This window comes from Hypanus sabinus, chromosome X1 (assembly GCF_030144855.1).
Source record: "Hypanus sabinus isolate sHypSab1 chromosome X1, sHypSab1.hap1, whole genome shotgun sequence".
NCBI classification, from domain to species: domain Eukaryota; kingdom Metazoa; phylum Chordata; class Chondrichthyes; order Myliobatiformes; family Dasyatidae; genus Hypanus; species Hypanus sabinus.
In genome coordinates this window covers 16270064-16282926 of record NC_082738.1, presented here as the reverse complement: position 1 = coordinate 16282926, position 12863 = coordinate 16270064, and the positions used below count along the sequence as shown (strand labels likewise).

The window sequence follows — 12863 nt, the reverse complement described above, 5'->3', positions numbered from 1 at the left end:
ATTTGCCACCTGTTGCTAAGTGCCCAACACAGCAGTGGCTGTGTATTGGCCTTAATTCCAAATGCATCAAGTCCAATGAAACCAAATTTTATTAAGGCAGCATAATGTACAGTAATAACCAGAGCACAAGCAAGGATAAACTTCTAGTGCAAATATTACAAAAATGCCTCTGAGGTGGGCTTGGCCAAAATTAAATTTATTGTTATGTGCACAAGTACATGTACGTACAGGTACAATGAAAAAACTTACTTGCAGCAGCACCACAAGCACTTAGCATCAGATAAGCAGCATTCACAAGGAAAAAAACACAAATTAGTTATATCCAATTTTTACAATAAAGAATACAAATAGAACAGGAAAAATAAAATTTATTATTGTGCGTAGTGGTTAGTGTTGCTATAACAAGGTAGTGATTAGGGTTGTGCAAGTTGGTTCAAAAACCAAATAGTTAAAGGGAAATGGTGGTTCCTGAAGCTAGTCGTGTGGGACTTCAGGTTTCTGTACCTCCTGTCCGAAGTAGCTGGGGCAAGATAGATGGCCCAGATAGTAGCCAGCCTGAAGTTTAAAGAATCAGAGGGCAAGGTTGTGAAAAATAGGCTCTGGCTTCTTGGGAGCTCAATCTGGGTTGGGGTGGTCAGACCTCAGAATTATGGGTAACCTACATATTAATGATTGTGATGTTATTGTTGTATGTTTCAGGAAAAGACAGTTTATTGCCATGAGATTTTACATTTAAAGATAACTATAGATAAGTGAATTTTAATAGTATGTTGGGATGTCCACCATGGCAATGATGTGTGGTGCTTTCATTGTGAGCCTGTGTACTTATTCAGATGAATGAGAAGGATCTTGCACTGGACAATCTATGGCAGGCAGAGATCCACTATTTTTATCAAACTTCCAGTAAAAGGAGATGGCTAAGGAGCACACTGAAACTTGGTTTCCCTGCAAAGAGCACGTGGGGAAGGACCACATTCTGGACATTGAGGGGCTGGGTCCGATATAAAAGCTGCTCAAATACTTCACAGGAACATTGTTTAAGCAGGAAAGATGATTGGCAATATATTGGATTGATGATATAATGATTATATTTACTGTATATACATTCTAAATGAAGTATAATTTTGAAATTTTTTAAAAATTCTGCCTTTTCTACATGAGCGGTGGTTGATGTGTGCAGGGCAAACTGCCTTCTTGGTAGATGAATGCTTCAAGAGACATTCCGTTTCATTGGGTCTTCTGGTTTATTTGTGGACCATCAGTACAATAGAAAATGGAGTAAAGAGTGTATTGTGTAGTACTGAGTTCCACACATGGGGAACTTCTAGTCACTGTGTAGTGAGCAACCTTAATACAGTCAATAGAGGGGTAAAACTAATGATAAGAGGGAGGGAGATAAGAGGAGATAAGGGGACAGAGAGGGAGAGAAGTTTGTAAACAGAGCAGCACAGCTAGTAGAACCACTGCCTCACAGCTCTAGCAAGCTGGGTTCAATCCTGACCTCGTATTGTCTGTGTGGAGTTTGCACATTCTCCCTGTGACTCTGTGGGTTTTCCATGGGTGTTTGGTTTTCACCCACATCCCAAAAAATGTGCAGATTGGTGAATTAATTGGCCATTGTAAATCACGTCAGGTGGTTCAGAGGGGTAAATCTAGGTGGTGGGGGTTGATAGGCACCTGGGGCAAATAGAATAGGATTAGTGCAGTGAAGTATAAATGGGTCAGTGTGGACTTGATGGGTTGAAGGGCCTGTTTCAGTGCCTGCCTGTGAAGGTTTTGCTATGATAACCATCTCATACATTTGGGCCCTATGCTGACAATTCTCACAGAGGACTCAATGAGAAGTTGTGGGTTCATGATGCTTGCAGAATTCACCACTGATCAAGCCACCATATTTGAATGGGATGGAGGCAAGTGAAGAGCCTCCCCACCCAAACAGCCGTGTGTGTGTGTGTGTGTGTGTGTGTGTGTAGATCAGGATCGATGCAGCAAATATCAGTAGGTTCTGTGAATTGCAGTGATTAAAAGGATCTACTGCAGGCACTCCAGAAGCAGCCATCTGAACTCTGATGCTTCCTCCAACTGCTGTGCTTCTTGGTAACCATCACTGTATCAATGAAAAGAAGGAAACCACAGAATTGCTTCAATCCAGTGGCCAAGCCACCTGGCAGTCTGGGCATAGAGTTCAGCTTTATGTTGTTTTGACTGATGAAAGGCAACATCTTTCTAGGACCTGGATCACACGTTTCACTTTCAATAACCTTCCTGTACTTATGGAAAGAAAATGAAATAATTCTGCTTTTGATTCAGTTTATTACACTGATAAAGTCACTGCAATTCTTGCTCAGCTTCAGACTATGTATTGAGCCTTCTGACTGGATAGACATAACTCATTATTATACCAAACGCAGGACAGAAGGAGAACTTGTGCCTACAGTTGGAATTAAAATGAAATTGGTTCCACATAAGTGGAGTGATTCTATCTTCATTATATCCCCTGTTCACCTGCCTTCAAATTTTTGGAGGGGAGGAAAGGAGGTGGGAAGCAGGGTGGGGGAATGCATTATGTTCATTAAAGGTGAAGGGTAGAAAAAGGAACTTGCATACAACTCACTGTCTTGGTAGACTGACAGAAAGCAATGAGTTCATGGAGGCACTGGGGGTGGCTAGAACAATGCACTCACTCCATCTATGGGCTGGGATATCGAGAGAAAGTTGGAAGCGTTTTGTGTTTTAATTCTAAGATCCTAAGATCTATTGTTGTAAATAACCTACAAAATAGAACATACTTCTTTCAAATTAGAGCTAGGAATTGTGAATCACCCTAGGAATCCTCCAGCTGTACATTCCTCTGATGTAATCTCTGCATTCATCCAATTCTCAAGACTTCCCTATTTTCAGTTTTGATCACTCCACAGTTGAAGAAAGTGCCTTCAGCTGCCTCAGCTTTGGGTTCTGGAATATCACCCTTAAAGCTCTCTAACTTTTTTTCCTCCTTGTCTGAGAATTTGGTCATTAGGCTTAATATCTCCTTACATGGCTTACTGTCAAACTTTGTTTTTATAATTGCTCCAGGGAAGCATTTTGGGACTCTTAGGGACGACCTTGTGAATTCACCCTCTGAGGTCAACGTTAGAGAAGCCTTCAGGAAGGTAAATCCACAGAAAACATCTGGCCCAGGTGGTATACCTGGTTGAATACTGAAGATCTGTGTTAATCAACTGGCTGGAGTGTTTACAGACATCTTCAACTTCTTGCTTCGGCAGTCTGAGGTACCCATCTGTTTCAAGCATGCATTAATCATACTGTTGCCCAAGAAAAAGGTGGTAACATGCCTTGATGACTGTTGTCCAATAGCACTTACATCTGTTGTGATGAAGTGCTTCAAGAGGTTGGTCATGAAGCATGTCAATTCCTGCCTGAAGAGCGACCTGATTCCACTCCAATTTGCCTACCATCACAGCAGGTCAGTGACAGATGCCATTTTATTGGCTCTTCACTCAGCTTTGGAACACCTCAGCAGTGAAGATGCGTACATCACAAGGCTCTTCATTGACTACAGCTCAATAATCCAAACCATCATCCTCTAGAAACTCATCTCTAAGCTCCCTGTACTTCCTTGTACGTTGGTAGCTCCCTGTGCAACTCAATTCAATTTTATCATCAGCACAGGTTGTGTGCTTAGCCCCTGCTCTATTCACTTAAAACTTAAGATTGTGTGACTAAGTACTGCTCCAATGTTGTATTTGCTGATGACACCACTGTTGTTGGGTGAATCAAAAGTAGTGATGAACTGGCATATAGGAAGGAGAATGAAAATCTAGTTCAGTGGTACCACAACAACTTCTCACTCAACTTCAGCAAAACCAAAGAGGTGGTTATCAATTACAGGAGGAAGAAGCCAGAGATCCACAAGCCAGTTCTCATTATGTGCAGTGGGTCAGTAAATTTAAACTCCTTGGCATCAACATATCAGGGGATCTGTCCTGGGACCAGAACATAAGGGTCATCAGAAAGAAGGCATGACAGTACCTCTACTTTCTTAGAAGCTTGCATATAATTTGGTATGTCACCAAAGGCTTTGGCAGCTTCTATAGATGTGTGGTAGAGTGTATTGTTACGTACTCGTGTCACATGACAGTGGAGCCCTTGTCATGTGACTGGGGTTGAAGCTATACTGGACTTGAGGTAATGGTCTTGTGATGGTGGAATGACATCATTTTCCCGCCAGTAGAGATCATGTGACAGGTTTTTTCACAGGTTATAAAAGGTAGACCCCACCCTGTGAGGAGGGGCAGTTCGTGGCTGGATTTGCCAGGTAGACTTCATGCCACTGCGTGTTTGAAGTGATGACGCAGTTTAGTTGAAGGATGAAGTTTTTATTTAATGCCTAAAGTTTAAAAGGTCATTACCAGCAGGTTCTTTACGATTCTGCTAGTTCAAAATTAGTGGAGAGTGAAGATTGGAAGTTCGGAAGTTAAAGATCGAGGAGAATCGCTTTCTACGGTGAAACGGGGGCGACCTTTGTTTGATCCTTATTTGGAAGGATTTCGTTGACTATCTTCGTGTTAATCCCTGGATTTTACCAGAAAGGATTGAGGATAGTGTGGAAGGAAAGGTCAGTGCCTTCAAGCCGTTTCGTTTCGTAAATTCTTCGTGGGAAGTTCGACGTCGGGGATCGAAGCCAAGCGACGTGAAAGAGAATTTAAATCGTCCTGTAAAGTCTCTCCTTTTAGATGGACTGTGAGCATATCGAACTTTTGGCAATACCACTTTAAAGAACTGTTTTTGCAATACCACTTTAAAGAACTGTTTTTGCAATACCACTTTAAAGAACTGTTTTTGCAATATCACTTTAAAGAACTGTTTTTACAATATCACTTTAAGAACTGTTTGGGCTGCCGCTCAGCAGCTGTTTCCGGTTGCGTTAGTGTTTGTTTACTTTTGGGGGGGGTTTGTTTTCTGTGTTTAATAAACATGTTGTTTGTTATACCAAACCCTTGCCAAACTCATATATTTATTGTTGCCTGAATACATAACATTAAATATGGGGGTTCGTCCAGGATTGAATCATTTGAGTTTAAATGCTTGCTAACTTTTAAATCGGTGTTTTGGAAACGGGGATTACTCGGTTCTTTTGTTTGGCTTGTTGTGGTATTCGGCAGCAATTAATATTGATGAGTTTCTGGCTTCGCCAGCTGCGGAGGTGTTGGCGAAGGCGAAAAAAACAGAGGTGTTTGAGATAGCTAGTAGATTGCAATTTAAAGGTATTTTGCTGACTACATCTAAGGCTGTGATACAGAGAAAAATCGCGTCACACTATGTGGTCTCGGGTGTTTTTGATGAATCGATTTTAGAGTCGTTTCCAATAAGTAATCTGGAGATGCAGTTGCAAATTGAACAAATGAAATTGGAACAAAGTAAAGCTGATTTGGAGAGGTGTAAATTGGAGATGGATCAGAAAAAGAGAGAATTTGCATATGCAATGGAGGAATTAAAGTCTGGGAATCAGTCTTCTGGTTCTAAAAAAACGTTTGTTGCTAGTCAAGAAATTAAATTGGTCCCTCCATTTAGTGAAACAGAAGTGGAAAGGTATTTTCAACATTTTGAAACTATTGCTCGGATGTCAGAGTGGCCGAAAGATAAATGGTCAGTGTTGTTACAGAGTGTAATTAAAGGCAAAACACGACAAGTTTACACAGCTTTAACAGCTGCGCAAGCACTTGATTATGGTATTGTAAAGATGCATATCTTAAACGCATATGAGTTAGTCCCAGAAGCATATAGGGAAAGATTCAGAAGTTTGAAAAAGTCTGTGAAAAAAACTTATGTGGAATTTGCCTATGATAAAGCTATGTGTTTTGAGAGAAGGGTTTCTTCTAAAAATGTAAATGGGGACTATGATACATTGAGAGAGCTGATTTTAATGGAGGAATTTAAAAGAAGCATTCCTGTTGAAGTAAGGACCTACTTAAATGAGAAGGATACTGATAAATTGCAGGACTGTGCTAGATTAGCTGATGAGTATGTTTTAATCCATAAGAATAAATTTCCTCAGGGCAGAATTTTTAAGAGGAAAAATAACATGGAGACTCCAGGTAAATCTGAAATTAAATCGGAGGTTAATGAGAAAGTTGATGAGAAAGGAAAGCCTGTGAAGGAAAGACAGTTTGGTCTTACTTGTAACTATTGTAAGAAGCCTGGCCATGTAATAGCTAACTGTTTCAAATTGAAAAAGAAAGAGAAGGAAGCAGTTCCAGATGCTTGTGTGCAACATACTGAAGCACCTGTAAAGTTACAGGGTTTGATAAAAACAAATGGGGTTTGTTAGAGTCTGACCAAGTTAGAAAGGGATATGATCATTTTATAACTGAAGGGTTTGTATCCTTGAAGGAAGGATCTACTCTGGTGCCAATAAAAATCCTTAGGGATACTGGTGCTTCTCAGTCATTGATGTTAGACAGTGTGTTGAAGTTTAATGAAGAGTCTGATACTGGTGAGGTAAATTACATAAGAGGTGTTGGAAGTGATTTTATGCCTGTACATTTACATAAAGTGAATTTAAAGTCAGGGTTAGTTACAGGATTTGTTAAAGTAGGATTACAGCATAGTTTACCTGTGAAGGGTATTTCTTTATTGTTAGGTAATGACTTGGCAGGTGGACAAGTTTTTCCTGAAGTGCATTTGTCAATGGAGTCAGAGGAACCAGAGTTGAATTCTAACACAGATTCTTCCTGTGTTGTGGCTAGAGCTATGGCTAAAAAGATTGATGCGCAGAATGAGGTTGTTACTCAGGACTGTTTAACACAGGATTCGAGTTTTGAGGATGTGTCAGAGACTTTCTTATCTTCGTTGTTTGAACAAGATTCTGGGAGTAAGTCTGACTATAAAAATTTATCTTTGTCTTGGAAGCAGATGATAGAGCAGAACAGAGACTCTGAGATTATAAAATTAAGAGAGCAGGTTTTACTAGATAGTGAAATTGATAAGGTGCCAGTAGGATATTACTTGGAAAAAGGAGTGTTGATGAGGAAGTGGAGATCGCCTACAATTCCTGCAATTGAGGATTGGAATGTTGTTTACCAGGTAGTTGTTCCAAAAGTTTATCGAAATGAGATTTTGACTTTAGCTCATAGTGTGCCTTTAGGTGGACATCAAGGGGTAAGGAAAACTGTGGACAAGATTTTAAAACATTTTTACTGGCCTGGTCTAAGAAAAGATGTGGTGATGTTTTGTAAAAGGTGCCATACTTGTCAAATTATGGGTAAACCAAATCAGGTTACACCAGTAGCTCCATTACAACCTATCCCAGCATTTGGTGAACCACTTTCTAAAGTTATTGTAGATTGTGTTGGTCCATTACCAAAGACAAAAACTGGTTATCAGTATTTGTTGACTATCATGTGTACTTCTTCTAGGTTTCCAGAGGCAGTACCACTTAGGAATATAAAAGCTAAGACTGTGACAAAGGCCCTTATAAATTTTTTTACTTATTTTGGATTACCTAAGGAGATACAAACTGATCAAGGCAGTAATTTTATGTCTGGATTGTTTCAACAGATAGTTTATAAATTGGGAGCTAAGCAAATCACTTCGTCTGCATACCATCCAGAATCGCAGGGTGCCTTGGAGAGGTTTCATTCTACCCTCAAGAATATGATTAGGACATTTTGTGTGGAAAATGAAAGTGACTGGAATGAGGGTATAAACTTACTTTTATTTGCAGTAAGGGAATCGGTACAGGAATCTTTAGGTTTTAGTCCATTTGAACTTGTGTTTGGGCATAGAGTTAGAGGACCTTTAGCTTTATTGAAAGAACAGTGGATTAGTAAGGAAGTACACACTAATTTGTTGGACTATGTTTTGAAATTTAAGGACAGGTTACATAAAGCTTGTAGCTTAGCTAAGGGAAATTTAAAGTTGGCTCAGGAGAAAATGAAGACTTGGTATGACAAAGAAGCTAGGATGAGGATGTTTAAGCCTGGAGATAAGGTGTTGGTTCTTTTCCCAGTGCAGACAAATCCTTTACAAGCTAGATTTCATGGTCCTTATGAAATTGTGTCTAAAATCAATGATGTGGATTACGTGATAAAAACTCCAGATCGTAGAAGGTGAACACAACTTTGCCATATAAATATGTTGAAACCATATTTTGAGAAACAATCTGATACTGTGACTGTTGTGGTTAGTGAGAGTGAGTCTGATTTAACTAGGAACATGATAGATGATTCATCTGACTTTCATTCCAAATCCAACATTGTTTCTGTTAGGTTACCAAATTCAACCATTCTGGAAAATATTGATGAAAAATTAGCACATTTACAGTTAGAGCAGAGGCAACAGATGAAGGAGTTGATTTTTAAGTATAGGGAGTTGTTTCCAGATGTTCCGAGAAGGACTACTATAGCTTCACATGACGTTGATGTTGGGGATGCCAAACCTATTAAACAACATCCATATAGGATGAACATGGAAAAATGTGAACTTGCTGAGAAAGAAATTGAATATATGTTAGAGAATAATATCATTAGACATTCTAACTCGAATTGGAGTTCGCCATGTGTAATGGTGCCAAAGCCAGATGGTAGTATTAGGTTTTGTACGGATTATAGGAAGGTGAATGCTGTAACGAAAACAGATGCATATCCAATTCCTAGAGTAGATGATTGTGTAGATAAGGTTGGAAAAGCAAAGTTCCTTACAAAGATTGATTTATTGAAAGGGTATTGGTGTGTTCCATTAACAGACAGAGGTAGAGAGATTTCTGCATTTGTAACTCCATCTGGGTTATATGAGTATAATGTTCTTCCATTTGGGATGAAGAATGCCCCAGGTACTTTCCAGAGGATGATTAACTCTGCGATTCAGGGATTGAAAGATACTGATGCTTATATTGATGATTTAGTGACAGGAAATGATACTTGGGAAGTACACATTATTGCGATGGAGAAATTATTTGAAAGGCTTTCAAAAGCTAACTTAACTATTAATTTAGCTAAGAGTGAATTTGGACATGCCACTGTGACTTACCTTGGTTATGTTGTGGGTCAAGGTAAGGTAGCTCCTGTTCAGGCAAAAGTTCAGGCAATTTTAGAGATTCCCACTCCAACAGGGAAAAAGACTCTCAGAAGGTTTTTGGGAATGGTAGGATATTATCGGAAATTTTGTAAGAATTTTGCTAATGTTGCCCTTCCATTAACTAACCTTCTGCGGAAGAATGAGAAGTTTGTATGGACGGTGCCTTGTCAAGAAGCATTTGAAAAATTGAAAACAATGATATGTCAACAACCTGTGCTTAAGGCACCTGACTTTGGAAAACCTTTTTCATTGGCTGTGGATGCTAGTGATGAAGCTGCAGGAGCAGTATTAATGCAAAGGAATGAGGGTGATGAGGTTGATCATCCAGTAGCTTACTTTTCTAAGAAATTTAATAAGCATCAAAGAAACTATTCGACAATAGAGAAAGAATTGTTATCTCTTGTTTTAGCTTTGGAATATTTTGAGGTATATGTTGGTACAACTCAAAAACCACTTATTGTTTACACTGATCATAATCATACTTTTTCTGAGTCAGATGAAAAACAAAAACAGAAGATTATTAAATTGGAGTTTGATGTTACAAGAGTACAATATTGTGATAACTCATATTAAAGGTAAAGATAATGTGGTTGCTGATTGTCTATCTCGATATTGAATGTACACTATAATTTTTTAATGGAGTGGTTTTTCAATTGTGACACTCCTACTGTATTGTGAGTTATAAGCTGTTATATGATGGTGTTGTATATTGTGTATGTTATAAAATTTATACCTTTGTTTTCTTGTAAGCAATTGTTAAAAATTTTTGTTCTTGTCAGACCAAAAATGTTTTTTTGGAGGGAGGTGTTACGTACTCGTGTCACATGACAGTAGAGCCCTTGTCATGTGACTGGGGTTGAAGCTATACTGGACTTGAGGTGATGGTCTTGTGATGGTGGAATGACGTCATTTTCCCGCCAGTAGAGATCATGTGACAGGTTTTTTTCACAGGTTATAAAAGGTAGACCCCACCCTGTGAGGAGGGGCAGTTCGTGGCTGGATTTGCCAGGTAGACTTCATGCCACTGCGTGTTTGAAGTGATGACGCAGTTTAGTTGAAGGATGAAGTTTTTATTTAATGCCTAAAGTTTAAAAGGTCATTACCAGCAGGTTCTTTACGATTCTGCTGCTAGTTCAAAATTAGTGGAGAGTGAAGATTGGAAGTTCAGAAGTTAAAGATCAAGGAGAATCGCTTTCTACGGTGAAACGGGGGCGACCTTTGTTTGATCCTTATTTGGAAGGATTTCGTTGACTATCTTCATGTTAATCCCTGGGTTTTACCAGAAAGGATTGAGGATAGTGAGGAAGGAAAGGTCAGTGCCTTCAAGCCGTTTCGTTTCGTAAATTCTTCGTGGGAAGTTCGACGTCGGGGATCGAAGCCAAGCGACGTGAAAGAGAATTTAAATCGTCCTGTAAAGTCTCTCCTTTTAGATGGACTGTGAGCATATCGAACTTTTGGCAATACCACTTTAAAGAACTGTTTTTGCAATATCACTTTAAAGAACTGTTTTTGGAATATCACTTTAAGAACTGTTTGGGCTGCCGCTCAGCAGCTGTTTCCGGTTGCGTTAGTGTTTGTTTACTTTTGGGGGGTTTGTTTTCTGTGTTTAATAAACGTGTTGTTTGTTATACCAAACCCTTGCCGAACTCATATATTTATTGTTGCCTGAATACATAACAGTATCCTAACTGACTGCATCATGGCTTGGTACGGAAATATCAATACCTAGGAACAGAGAAAGCTATAGAAAAAGGTGGATACAGCCCAGTCCATCACAGGCAAAGCCCTCTCTACCATTGGGCACATTTATAAGGAGCACTGCCACAAGAAAGCAGCTTCCATCATCCAGACCATGCCCTCTTTTCATTACTACCATCAGATAGGAGGAACAGAAACCTTAGGTCCAACACCACAAAGTTTAGGAACAATTATTATCTTCCAACCATCTAGTCTCTGAACTGGGATGGATAACTTCATCCACCACTGCTCTGAACTGATTCTACAATCTACAGGCTCACTTTCAAGGATTCTTTAGACTAGTGATCGCCAACCTGTCGATCGTGATGGACTGGTCGATCTTTGAGACTTTCCCAGTAGATCCCAAAAAAAAGAAAAATAATGTTGAGAGATTGTTTCCGGGAAGTGGGGTTTTAGTTCTGTTCTTTCTGCCCAGTGCGCATGCACATGGCTCCCCCACACTCCTTTTTTCCTGTAAATGCCTACAAGAAAATGAATCTCAAGGCAGTAGTAGTGCAATCACTCAAATTGTGTATCATGTTCTCCTAAGCGGTTGTCTATTGTTGGGTCCTCAAGTAGCTGTAGATGCTGATTTGGGATCTACATATTCTGGTGCACCATGCGTCTCGGCTCAAGAGCCCAGCAATTAAATAAAAGTCACACAGCCCAATGTGCCAGCTTGTGATTGGGGGCTTCCAAACATCACAATCCTGCCCCCTTTGCTTCTTGCTGATCGCCACAGGACTAATCCAGGATGTTAAAGTGGATTCCCTTAATGGAGAACGCCTGTGTATGACTTTGTTTAAAATGTGGAGGCTGATGCCTGGGCAGCCACCACATGATCCTTGACAGATCGGGGGTCAGGGTCCAGTGGCAAGGAATTCAAGATAGCTGAGGATTCACTGCTGCAGCTTTCTTACATCTTCACTGCCTTTGTGATGTGTCATCATCTTGTGCTGGCTCCACCATTGAGGTCTATGTTGTCTGGAACCTCCCCCCTGACTTTACTGCCATGGGTGACTCCACCAGGAGCTAAATGCCAGATGGCTAGACTCCAGACAGCATCACTCTCAGGAACTCACAAGCCTCTCCACCATGACAAGACCAGGCCCTAGAGCACATTGAGACGATAGTACTTGAGCTTTGGTCGATTTATGGGCCGGGCCAGACTGAAATGGTCAGAGTGTCGGGGCTCGAGGCAAGGGAAGGGCTTGTTTAGATCGTTGCTCCACAAGGTTTACTTGCCTCCGCACTGAACCATTGGACTCTCTTGCAGACTTCAGTTCAGATCGCTATTGTTTACGGTCTTTTTTTCTCTGCACATTGGGTGTTCAATGGTCTTTTTTTTATGTAGGTTCTTTTATTTAGGCATGATATGTTTTTTTCTGTCAGCATGTTGGGTTATTGGTGGTCTTTTTTTATATATGGTTTGATTTGCTTTATTTCGCGGCTGCATGTAAGAAGATGAATCTCAAAGTTGTATAATGTATACATACTTTAATAGTAAATGCACTTTGAACTTTGGTAACACATACGTACTTTGATAATAAATTTATTTTGAACTTAGAGTTACTCTGCAAAACATGCTGGATAAATGCTAATCATTAAATGCTGTCAATTGTTTATACTTGATATTTTCAGTTCATTCTGTACCAAGGACTTCTTTGCTGGACTACTGTCAGACCACTATTCTCTGAGCACACTGTGTACATATCTCAATTGAAAGCACATCTGAGTTGGATACCCAAGGGAATCCAACATAACTTGAAGATGATAAAATGCACTGGGTTGCGATGGGGAATATGTAGTCATGTAAAATGAAAAATATTCTCAGAGTCCCATGCTATTATTCATTTAATTATGTAATTGAAGTACTTAGGACAAGAGGAGTTTATATATCATCAAGAGATGAACAGCCCTATAAATGCTCAGAGTCAATCTCTCAAATGACTACATGAGTGCCAAAACCTATGCTGTTATAGTTATCCCTGGACAGCAATCCCATTTGCCACATGTGTGATCCATCCTCAGCTGAACTGAAACAGCTG

At 39.8% G+C, this 12863-nt stretch overlaps 1 protein-coding gene across 7 annotated transcripts in view; it reads right to left on the bottom strand.

The window, feature by feature from the left end:
- Positions 1-12863, bottom strand: part of LOC132384632 (tensin-2-like) — a 259306-nt gene that overhangs the window by 26091 nt on the left and 220352 nt on the right. The window lies entirely within an intron of this gene.